The following is a 12,610-nucleotide window of genomic DNA, read 5'->3' on the forward strand; positions in this document are numbered from 1 at the left end:
GTGATGGAACAGTAACCAAGACGTGATGAAGTGATTATGACCTAAATAGTAAGATGGTGATGGAACAATAACCATGGCGTGATGAAGTGATAATTACCTAAATAGTAAAATGGTGATGGAACAGTAACCAAGACGTGATGAAGGGATTATGACCTAAATAGTAAAATGGTGATGGAACAGTAACCAAGACGTGATGAAGTGATTATGACCTAAATAGTAAGATGGTGATGGAACAATAACCATGGCGTGATGAAGTGATAATTACCTAAATAGTAAAATGGTGATGGAACAGTAACCATGGCGTGATGAAGGGATTATGACCTAAATAGTAAAATGGTGATGGAACAGTAACCAAGACGTGATGAAGTGATTATGACCTAAATAGTAAAATGGTGATGGAACAGTAACCATGGCGTGATGAAGTGATTATGACCTAAATAGTAAAATGGTGATGGAACAGTAACCAAGACGTGATGAAGGGATTATGACCTAAATAGTAAAATGGTGATGGAACAGTAACCAAGACGTGCTGAAGGGATTATGACCTAAATAGTAAAATGGTGATGGAACAGTAACCATGGCGTGCTGAAGGGATTATGACCTAAATAGTAAAATGGTGATGGAACAGTAACCATGGCGTGATGAAGTGATTATGACCTAAATAGTAAAATGGTGATGGAACAGTAACCATGGCGTGATGAAGTGATAATTACCTAAATAGTAAAATGGTGATGGAACAATAACCATGGCGTGATGAAGTGATTATGACCTAAATAGTAAAATGGTGATGGAACAGTAACCAAGACGTGATGAAGGGATTATGACCTAAATAGTAAAATGGTGATGGAACAGTAACCAAGACGTGCTGAAGGGATTATGACCTAAATAGTAAAATGGTGATGGAACAGTAACCATGGCGTGATGAAGGGATTATGACCTAAATAGTAAAATGGTGATGGAACAGTAACCATGGCGTGATGAAGGGATTATGACCTAAATAGTAAAATGGTGATGGAACAGTAACCAAGACGTGATGAAGTGATTATGACCTAAATAGTAAGATGGTGATGGAACAATAACCATGGCGTGATGAAGTGATTATGACCTAAATAGTAAAATGGTGATGGAACAGTAACCAAGACGTGATGAAGGGATTATGACCTAAATAGTAAAATGGTGATGGAACAGTAACCAAGACGTGCTGAAGGGATTATGACCTAAATAGTAAGATGGTGATGGAACAGTAACCAAGACGTGATGAAGTGATTATGACCTAAATAGTAAGATGGTGATGGAACAATAACCATGGCGTGATGAAGTGATTATGACCTAAATAGTAAAATTGTGATGGAACAGTAACCAAGACGTGCTGAAGTGATTATGACCTAAATAGTAAGATGGTGATGGAACAATAACCATGGCGTGATGAAGGGATTATGACAAGCGAAAGCGGCTGACGGACCGCTATCCAGGTGCGGAGCACACCATGGGATCATCTGACCTGCCGGTGACGGCATCAGCCCACAGCGAGAAAGGCTACCTGTGAATCACGGAGGAGTGTACCCTCAATCCACCAAGCAGTTCCCTGGCTGGAAGACGCTGCATAAGCTCCTCTGAGTACCGCTAAAAGTGGCTGCCTTAACCAGCATCTGCAGCGACCCCGGCACTGTAGATAAGCCACGATCTTACCCAGTGGGAGCCGGGCACCCCGTGAGGCTATGGGTAATGCCGAGGGTCGCGCCAGACATGCCTTGAACAAAACATGTCACCGTACTCCCTTTACTCCCCCATGCACTCAGCACATAGACGCTTACTCCGTGCGACAACGGGTGACTGCGTGTCCCATGCATCCGGCACTGAGGCAGCTGACGGGCTGCGCCGGAAGCCCGGACCTCAACACCCGGTGTAGGCACCACCACCACTGGGTGCCCGAGTGCCAATAATTGGCGGGAAACACAAACGTACGCTGCGGAACACGGGTGTCACGCAAAACTCCAGCAGCACCCAGCTGCATACCTGAAACGCCGGAGACCGGCTCTTACCCGCTGTACCATGCATGGAGCCGCACCACTTCCTGCTTCCGCAAACGTCACGAACGGCCCACTGATAGGAGGCAGGGGCGCCCACAACCCCTATGTGCCACCTGACGTGTGAGGGGGTGGAGATGTTACCGCCCCTCTCACAAATACAGCCTAATTAGGCTTCACACTTCACCAATGCCTGACGAAGAGCCCGGTCCGGGCTAGAAACGCTCTTGTTAATTTTGGATTGCATCTTAAAGTCCATTTATGAAGCCCAGAGGTCTGCACCCCTATTGATGTTCCATTTTTAAGGTTATCCTGACCTGCCTCCACCCCTGTGATTGCACCGGACTTCCCAGAAGAAAATCTCTATTTATTCAACTGTACTCCTGGTTTACCTGCAAGAGGTGAGCACCGGCCTTTATTCTCTTTTGTAGCTCCCTATACACTCAAGCGCACTTCCCTCTACTGCTAATACCTCTTCATATACACCCATGAGCACTTCCCTCTACTGCTAATACCTCTCCCTATACACCCATGAGCACTTCCCTCTACAGCTAATACCTCTCTCTATACACCCATGAGCACTTCCCTCTACTGCTAATACCTCTCTCTATACACCCACGAGCACCTCCCTCTACTGCTAATACCTCTCCCTATACACCCCTGAGAACTTCCCTCTACTGCTAATACCTCTCCCTATACACCCATGAGCACTTCCGTTTACTACTAATACCTCACCCATAAGTTGTTTAGGGGTCACTATGATGATAGGCGTATTCTTTCGAAAACACTATGATGTTGGGGATCACTATGATGATGGGGGTGTTGTAGGAGATCACAATGATGATGGGGGTGTTGTAAGGGTCACTATGATGATGGGGGTGTTGTAGGGGATCACTATGATGAGGGGGGTGTTGTAGGGGATCACTATGATGATGGGGGTGTTGTAGGGGATCACTATGATGATGGGGGTGTTGTAGGGGATCAGTATGATGATGGGGGTGTTGTAGGGGTCACTATGATGATAGGGGTGTTGTAGGGGTCACTATGATGATGGGGGTGTTGTTGGGGATCAGTATGATGATGGGTGTGTTGTAGGGGATCAGTATGATGATGGGGGTGTTGTAGGGGGATCAGTATGATGATGGGGGTGTTTTAGGGGGATCAGTATGATGATAGGGGTGTTGTAGGGGATCACTATGATGATAGGGGTGTTGTAGGGGATCACTATGATGATGGGGGTGTTGTAGGGGATCAGTATGATGATGGGGGTGTTGTAGGGGATCAGTATGATGATGGGGGTGTTGTAGGTATCAGTATGATGATGGGGGGTGTTGTAGGGGATCAGTATGATGATGGGGGTGTTGTAGGGGATCAGTATGATGATGGGGGTGTTGTAGGTATCAGTATGATGATGGGGGGTGTTGTAGGGGATCAGTATGATGATGGGGGTGTTGTAGGGGATCAGTATGATGATGGGGGTGTTGTAGGGGATCACTATGATGATGGGGGTGTTGTAGGGGATCACTATGATGATGGGGGTGTTGTAGGGGATCACTATGATGATGGGGGTGTTGTAGGGGATCAGTATGATGATGGGGGTGTTGTAGGGGATCAGTATGATGATGGGGGTGTTGTAGGGGATCAGTATGATGATGGGGGTGTTGTAGTGGATCAGTATGATGATGGGGGTGTTGTAGGGGATCACTATGATGATGGGGCTGTTGTAGGGGATCAGTATGATGATGGGGGTGTTGTAGGGGATCAGTATGATGATGGGGGTGTTGTAGGGGATCACTATGATGATGGAGGTGTTGTTGGGGATCACTATGATGATGGGGGTGTTGTAGGGGATCACTATGATGATGGAGGTGTTGTTGGGGATCACTATGATAATGGGGGTGTTGTTGGGGATCACTATGATGATGGGGGTGTTGTAGGGGATCACTATGATGATGAGGGTGTTGTAGGGGGATCAGTATGATGATGGGGGGTGTTGTTGGGGATCACTATGATGATGGGGGTGTTGTAGGGGGATCAGTATGATGATGGGGGGTGTTGTTGGGGATCACTATGATGATGGGGGTGTTGTAGGGGATCACTATGATGATGAGGGTGTTGTAGGGGATCACTATGATGATAGGGGTGTTGTAGGGGGATCAGTATGATGATGGGGGGTGTTGTTGGGGATCAGTATGATGATGGGGGGTGTTGTAGGGGATCACTATGATGATGAGGGTGTTGTAGGGGATCAGTATGATGATGGGGGTGTTGTTGGGGATCAGTATGATGATGGGGGTGTTGTTGGGGATCAGTATGATGATGGGGGTGTTGTTGGGGATCAGTATGATGATGGGGGTGTTGTTGGGGATCAGTATGATGATGGGGGTGTTGTTGGGGATCAGTATGATGATGGGGGTGTTGTAGGGGATCACTATGATGATGGGGGTGTTGTAGGGGATAACTATGATGATGGGGGTGTTGTTGGGGATCACTATGATGATAGGGGTGTTGTAGGGGATCACTATGATGATGGGGGTGTTGTAGGGGATCAGTATGATGATGGGGGTGTTGTTGGGGATCAGTATGATGATGGGGGTGTTGTAGGGGATCAGTATGATGATGGGGGTGTTGTAGGGGATCAGTATGATGATGGGGGTGTTGTATGGGATCAGTATGATGATGGGGGTGTTGTATGGGATCACTATGATAATTGGGGTGTTGTAGGGGATCAGTATGATGATGGGGGTGTTGTAGGGGATCACTATGATGATGGGGGTGTCGCCGGGGGGGGGGATCACTATGATAATTGGGGTGTTGTTGGGGATCACTATGATGATGGGGGGTGTTGTAGGAGATCACTATGATGATGGGGGTGTTGTTGGGGATCAGTATGATGATGGGGGTGTTGTAGGGGATCACTATGATAATTGGGGTGTTGTAGGGGATTAGTATGATGATGGGGGTGTTGTAGGGGATCAGTATGATGATGGGGGTGTTGTAGGGGATCACTATGATAACTGGGGTGTTGTAGGGGATTAGTATGATGATGGGGGTGTTGTAGGGGGATCAGTATGATGATGGGGGTGTTGTAGGAGATCACTATGATGATGGGGGGTGTTGTAGGGGATCAGTATGATGATGGGGGTGTTGTAGGAGATCAGTATGATGATGGGGGTGTTGTTGGGGATCAGTATGATGATGGGGGTGTTGTAGGAGATCAGTATGATGATGGGGGTGTTGTTGGGGATCAGTATGATGATGGGGGTGTTGTAGGAGATCAGTATGATGATGGGGGTGTTGTTGGGGATCAGTATGATGATGGGGTGTTGTAGGGGATCAGTGTGATAATTGGGGTGTTGTAGGGGATCAGTATGATGATGGGGGTGTTGTAGGGGATCACTATGATGATGGGGGTGTTGTAGGGGATCACTATGATGATGGGGGTGTTGTAGGGGATCACTATGATGATGGGGGTGTTGTAGGGGATCAGTATGATGATGGGGGTGTTGTAGGAGATCAGTATGATGATGGGGGTGTTGTTGGGGATCAGTATGATGATGGGGTGTTGTAGGGGATCAGTGTGATAATTGGGGTGTTGTAGGGGATCAGTATGATGATGGGGGTGTTGTAGGGGATCAGTATGATGATGGGGGTGTTGTAGGGGATAACTATGATGATGGGGGTGTTGTAGGGGATCACTATGATGATGGGGGTGTTGTAGGGGATCACTATGATGATGAGGGTGTTGTAGGGGATCACTATGATGATGGGGGTGTTGTAGGGGATCAGTATGATGATGGGGGTGTTGAAGGGGATCAGTATGATGATGGGGGTGTCGCCGGGGGGGGATCACTATGATGATGGGGGTGTTGTAGGGGATCACTATGATAATTGGGGGTGTTGTAGGGGATCACTATGATGATGGGGGTGTTGTAGGGGATCAGTATGATGATGGGGGTGTTGTAGGAGATCAGTATGATAATTGGGGTGTTGTAGGGGATCACTATGATGATGGGGGTGTTGTAGGAGATCAGTATGATGATGGGGTGTTGTAGGGGGATCAGTATGATGATGGGGTGTTGTAGGGGGATCAGTATGATGATGGGGTGTTGTAGGGGGATCAGTATGATGATGGGGGTGTTGTAGGGGATCAGTATGATGATGGGGGTGTTGTAGGGGGATCACTATGATGATGGGGGTGTTGTAGGGGATCAGTATGATGATGGGGGTGTTGTAGGGGATCAGTATGATGATGGGGTGTTGTAGGGGGATCAGTATGATGATGGGGGTGTTGTTGGGGATCACTATGATGATGGGGGTGTTGTAGGGGGATCACTATGATGATGGGGGTGTTGTAGGGGATCAGTATGATGATGGGGGTGTTGTAGGGGATCAGTATGATGATGGGGGTGTCGCCGGGGGGGGGGGGGGGGGAAATCACTATGATAATTGGGGTGTTGTAGGAGATCAGTATGATGATGGGGGTGTTGTTGGGGATCACTATGATGATGGGGGTGTTGTTGGGGATCACTATGATGATGGGGGTGTTGTAGGGGATCACTATGATGATGGGGGTGTTGTAGGGGATCACTATGATGATGGGGGTGTTGTAGGGGATCACTATGATAATTGGGGTGTTGTAGGGGATCACTATGATGATGGGGGTGTTGTTGGGGATCACTATGATGATGAGGGTGTTGTTGGGGATCAGTATGATAATTGGGGTGTTGTAGGGGATCACTATGATGATGGGGGTGTTGTAGGGAATCACTATGATGATGGGGGTGTTGTAGGGGGATCACTATGATGATGGGGGTGTTGTAGGGGATCAGTATGATGATGGGGGTGTTGTAGGGGATCACTATGATGATGGGGGTGTTGTAGGGGATCACTATGATAATTGGGGTGTTGTAGGGGATTAGTATGATGATGGGGGTGTTGTAGGAGATCACTATGATGATGGGGGTGTTGTTGGGGATCAGTATGATGATGGGGTGTTGTAGGGGATCAGTATGATGATGGGGGTGTTGTAGGGGATCACTATGATGATGGGGGTGTTGTAGGGGATCACTATGATGATGGGGGTGTTGTAGGGGGATCAGTATGATGATGGGGGTGTTGTAGGGGATCACTATGATGATGGGGGTGTTGTAGGGGATCACTATGATGATGGGGGTGTTGTAGGGGATCAGTATGATGATGGGGGTGTTGTAGGGGATCACTATGATGATGGGGGTGTTGTAGGGGATCACTATGATGATGGGGGTGTTGTAGGGGATCAGTATGATGATGGGGGTGTTGTAGGGGATCACTATGATGATGGGGGTGTTGTAGGGGATCAGTATGATGATGGGGGTGTTGTAGGGGATCACTATGATGATGGGGGTGTTGTAGGGGATCACTATGATGATGGGGGTGTTGTAGGGGATCAGTATGATGATGGGGGTGTTGTAGGAGATCAGTATGATAATTGGGGTGTTGTAGGGGATCACTATGATGATGGGGGTGTTGTAGGGGATCACTATGATAATTGGGGTGTTGTAGGAGATCAGTATGATGATGGGGGGTGTTGTAGGGGGATCAGTATGATGATGGGGTGTTGTAGGGGGATCAGTATGATGATGGGGGTGTTGTAGGGGGATCAGTATGATGATGGGGGTGTTGTAGGGGGATCAGTATGATGATGGGGTGTTGTAGGGGGATCAGTATGATGATGGGGGTGTTGTAGGGGATCAGTATGATGATGGGGGTGTTGTAGGGGGATCAGTATGATGATGGGGGTGTTGTAGGGGATCAGTATGATGATGGGGGTGTTGTAGGGGGATCAGTATGATGATGGGGGTGTTGTAGGGGATCAGTATGATGATGGGGGTGTTGTAGGGGATCAGTATGATGATGGGGGTGTCGCCGGGGGGGGGGGGGGGGAAATCACTATGATAATTGGGGTGTTGTAGGAGATCAGTATGATGATGGGGGTGTTGTTGGGGATCACTATGATGATGGGGGTGTTGTTGGGGATCAGTATGATGATGGGGGTGTTGTTGGGGATCAGTATGATGATGGGGGTGTTGTTGGGGATCACTATGATGATGGGGGTGTTGTAGGGGATCAGTATGATGATGGGGGTGTTGTAGGGGATCACTATGATGATGGGGGTGTTGTAGGGGATCAGTATGATGATGGGGGTGTTGTAGGGGTCACTATGATGATGGGGGTGTTGTAGGGGATCAGTATGATGATGGGGGTGTTGTTGGGGATCAGTATGATGATGGGGGTGTTGTTGGGGATCACTATGATGATGGGGGTGTTGTAGGAGATCAGTATGATGATGGGGGTGTTGTAGGGGATCACTATGATGATGGGGGTGTTGTAGGGGATCAGTATGATGATGGGGGTGTTGTAGGGGTCACTATGATGATGGGGGTGTTGTAGGGGATCAGTATGATGATGGGGGGTGTTGTTGGGGATCAGTATGATGATGGGGGTGTTGTAGGGGATCACTATGATGATGGGGGTGTTGTAGGGGATCACTATGATGATGGGGGTGTTGTAGGGGATCACTATGATGATGGGGGTGTTGTTGGGGATCACTATGATAATTGGGGTGTTGTAGGGGATCACTATGATGATGGGGGTGTTGTTGGGGATCACTATGATGATGGGGGTGTTGTTGGGGATCAGTATGATAATTGGGGTGTTGTAGGGGATCACTATGATGATGGGGGTGTTGTAGGGGATCACTATGATGATGGGGGTGTTGTAGGGGGATCACTATGATGATGGGGGGTGTTGTAGGGGATCACTATGATGATGGGGGTGTCGCCGGGGGGGGATCAGTATGATGATGGGGGTGTTGTTAGGGATCACTATGATAATTGGGGTGTCGCCGGGGGGGGATCACTATGATGATGGGGGTGTTGTTGGGGATCACTATGATAATTGGGGTGTCGCCGGGGGGGATCACTATGATGATGGGGGTGTTGTTGGGGATCACTATGATAATTGGGGTGTTGTAGGGGATCACTATGATGATGGGGGTGTTGTTGGGGATCACTATGATGATGGGGGTGTTGTTGGGGATCACTATGATGATGGGGGTGTTGTTGGGGATCACTATGATAATTGGGGTGTCGCCGGGGGGATCACTATGATGATGGGGGTGTTGTTGGGGATCAGTATGATGATGGGGGTGTTGTAGGGGATCACTATGATGATGGGGGTGTTGTTGGGGATCACTATGATGATGGGGGTGTTGTTGGGGATCACTATGATAATTGGGGTGTCGCCGGGGGGATCATTATGATGATGGGGGTGTTGTTGGGGATCACTATGATGATGGGGGTGTTGTTGGGGATCAGTATGATGATGGGGGTGTTGTTGGGGATTAGTATGATGATGGGGGTGTTGTTGGGGATCACTATGATAATTGGGGTGTCGCCGGGGGGATCACTATGGGGGTGTTGTAGGGGATCACTATGATGATGGGGGTGTTGTTGGGGATCACTATGATGATGGGGGTGTTGTTGGGGATCACTATGATAATGGGGGTGTTGTTGGGGATCACTATGATAATTGGGGTGTTGTAGGGGATCAGTATGATGATGGGGGTGTTGTTGGGGATCAGTATGATGATAGGGGTGTTGTAGGGGATCACTATGATGATGGGGGTGTTGTAGGGGATCACTATGATAATTGGGGTGTTGTAGGGGATCACTATGATGATGGGGGTGTTGTTGGGGATCACTATGATTATTGGGGTGTTGTAGGGGATCAGTATGATGATGGGGGTGTTGTTGGGGATCAGTATGATGATGGGGGTGTTGTAGGGGATCACTATGATGATGGGGGTGTTGTAGGGGATTAGTATGATGATGGGGGTGTTGTAGGAGATCACTATGATGATGGGGGTGTTGTTGGGGATCAGTATGATGATGGGGTGTTGTAGGGGATCACTATGATGATGGGGGTGTTGTTGGGGATCACTATGATTATTGGGGTGTTGTAGGGGATCAGTATGATGATGGGGGTGTTGTTGGGGATCAGTATGATGATGGGGGTGTTGTAGGGGATCACTATGATGATGGGGGTGTTGTTGGGGATCAGTATGATGATGGGGGTGTTGTTGGGGATCACTATGATAATGGGGGTGTTGTTGGGGATCACTATGATGATGGGGGTGTTGTAGGGGATCAGTATGATGATGGGGGTGTTGTAGGGGATCACTATGATGATGGGGGTGTTGTAGGGGATCACTATGATGATGGGGGTGTTGCTGGGGATCACTATGATGATGGGGGTGTTGTAGGGGATCACTATGATAATTGGGGTGTCGCCGGGGGGGATCAGTATGATGATGGGGGTGTTGTAGGGGATCACTATGATAATTGGGGTGTCGCCGGGGGGGATCACTATGATGATGGGGGTGTTGTAGGGGATCAGTATGATGATGGGGGTGTTGTTGGGGATCACTATGATGATGGGGGTGTCGCCGGGGGGGATCACTATGATGATGGGGGTGTTGTTGGGGATCACTATGATAATTGGGGTGTCGCCGGGGGGGATCACTATGATGATGGGGGTGTTGTAGGGGATCAGTATGATGATGGGGGTGTTGTTGGGGATCAGTATGATGATGGGGGTGTTGTTGGGGATCAGTATGATGATGGGGGTGTTGTAGGGGATCACTATGATGATGGGGGTGTTGTTGGGGATCACTATGATGATGGGGGTGTTGTTGGGGATCACTATGATGATGGGGGTGTTGTTGGGGATCACTATGATAATTGGGGTGTCGCCGGGGGGATCACTATGATGATGGGGGTGTTGTTGGGGATCAGTATGATGATGGGGGTGTTGTAGGGGATCACTATGATGATGGGGGTGTTGTTGGGGATCACTATGATGATGGGGGTGTTGTTGGGGATCACTATGATAATTGGGGTGTCGCCGGGGGGATCATTATGATGATGGGGGTGTTGTTGGGGATCACTATGATGATGGGGGTGTTGTTGGGGATCAGTATGATGATGGGGGTGTTGTTGGGGATTAGTATGATGATGGGGGTGTTGTTGGGGATCACTATGATAATTGGGGTGTCGCCGGGGGGATCACTATGGGGGTGTTGTAGGGGATCACTATGATGATGGGGGTGTTGTTGGGGATCACTATGATGATGGGGGTGTTGTTGGGGATCACTATGATAATGGGGGTGTTGTTGGGGATCAGTATGATGATAGGGGTGTTGTAGGGGATCACTATGATGATGGGGGTGTTGTAGGGGATCACTATGATAATTGGGGTGTTGTAGGGGATCACTATGATGATGGGGGTGTTGTTGGGGATCACTATGATTATTGGGGTGTTGTAGGGGATCAGTATGATGATGGGGGTGTTGTTGGGGATCAGTATGATGATGGGGGTGTTGTAGGGGATCACTATGATGATGGGGGTGTTGTAGGGGATCACTATGATAATTGGGGTGTTGTAGGGGATCACTATGATGATGGGGGTGTTGTTGGGGATCACTATGATTATTGGGGTGTTGTAGGGGATCAGTATGATGATGGGGGTGTTGTTGGGGATCAGTATGATGATGGGGGTGTTGTAGGGGATCACTATGATGATGGGGGTGTTGTAGGGGATTAGTATGATGATGGGGGTGTTGTAGGAGATCACTATGATGATGGGGGTGTTGTTGGGGATCAGTATGATGATGGGGTGTTGTAGGGGATCACTATGATGATGGGGGTGTTGTTGGGGATCACTATGATTATTGGGGTGTTGTAGGGGATCAGTATGATGATGGGGGTGTTGTTGGGGATCAGTATGATGATGGGGGTGTTGTAGGGGATCACTATGATGATGGGGGTGTTGTTGGGGATCAGTATGATGATGGGGGTGTTGTTGGGGATCACTATGATAATGGGGGTGTTGTTGGGGATCACTATGATGATGGGGGTGTTGTAGGGGATCAGTATGATGATGGGGGTGTTGTAGGGGATCACTATGATGATGGGGGTGTTGTAGGGGATCACTATGATGATGGGGGTGTTGCTGGGGATCACTATGATGATGGGGGTGTTGTAGGGGATCACTATGATAATTGGGGTGTCGCCGGGGGGGATCAGTATGATGATGGGGGTGTTGTAGGGGATCACTATGATAATTGGGGTGTCGCCGGGGGGGATCACTATGATGATGGGGGTGTTGTAGGGGATCAGTATGATGATGGGGGTGTTGTTGGGGATCACTATGATGATGGGGGTGTCGCCGGGGGGGATCACTATGATGATGGGGGTGTTGTTGGGGATCACTATGATAATTGGGGTGTCGCCGGGGGGGATCACTATGATGATGGGGGTGTTGTAGGGGATCAGTATGATGATGGGGGTGTTGTTGGGGATCAGTATGATGATGGGGGTGTTGTTGGGGATCAGTATGATGATGGGGGTGTTGTAGGGGATCACTATGATGATGGGGGTGTTGTAGGGGATCACTATGATGATGGGGGTGTTGTAGGAGATCAGTATGATAATTGGGGTGTTGTTGGGGATCACTATGATAATTGGGGTGTCGCCGGGGGG

At 48.9% G+C, this 12,610-nt stretch overlaps 1 protein-coding gene across 3 annotated transcripts in view; it reads right to left on the minus strand.

Annotated features, from left to right (window-relative positions):
• Nucleotides 1-12,610, minus strand: part of VPS28 (VPS28 subunit of ESCRT-I) — a 140,712-nt gene that overhangs the window by 127,906 nt on the left and 196 nt on the right. The gene's annotated exons all lie outside the window — the stretch shown is intronic.

Source organism: Hyla sarda, unplaced genomic scaffold (assembly GCF_029499605.1).
Source record: "Hyla sarda isolate aHylSar1 unplaced genomic scaffold, aHylSar1.hap1 scaffold_236, whole genome shotgun sequence".
Lineage (NCBI taxonomy): Eukaryota > Metazoa > Chordata > Amphibia > Anura > Hylidae > Hyla > Hyla sarda.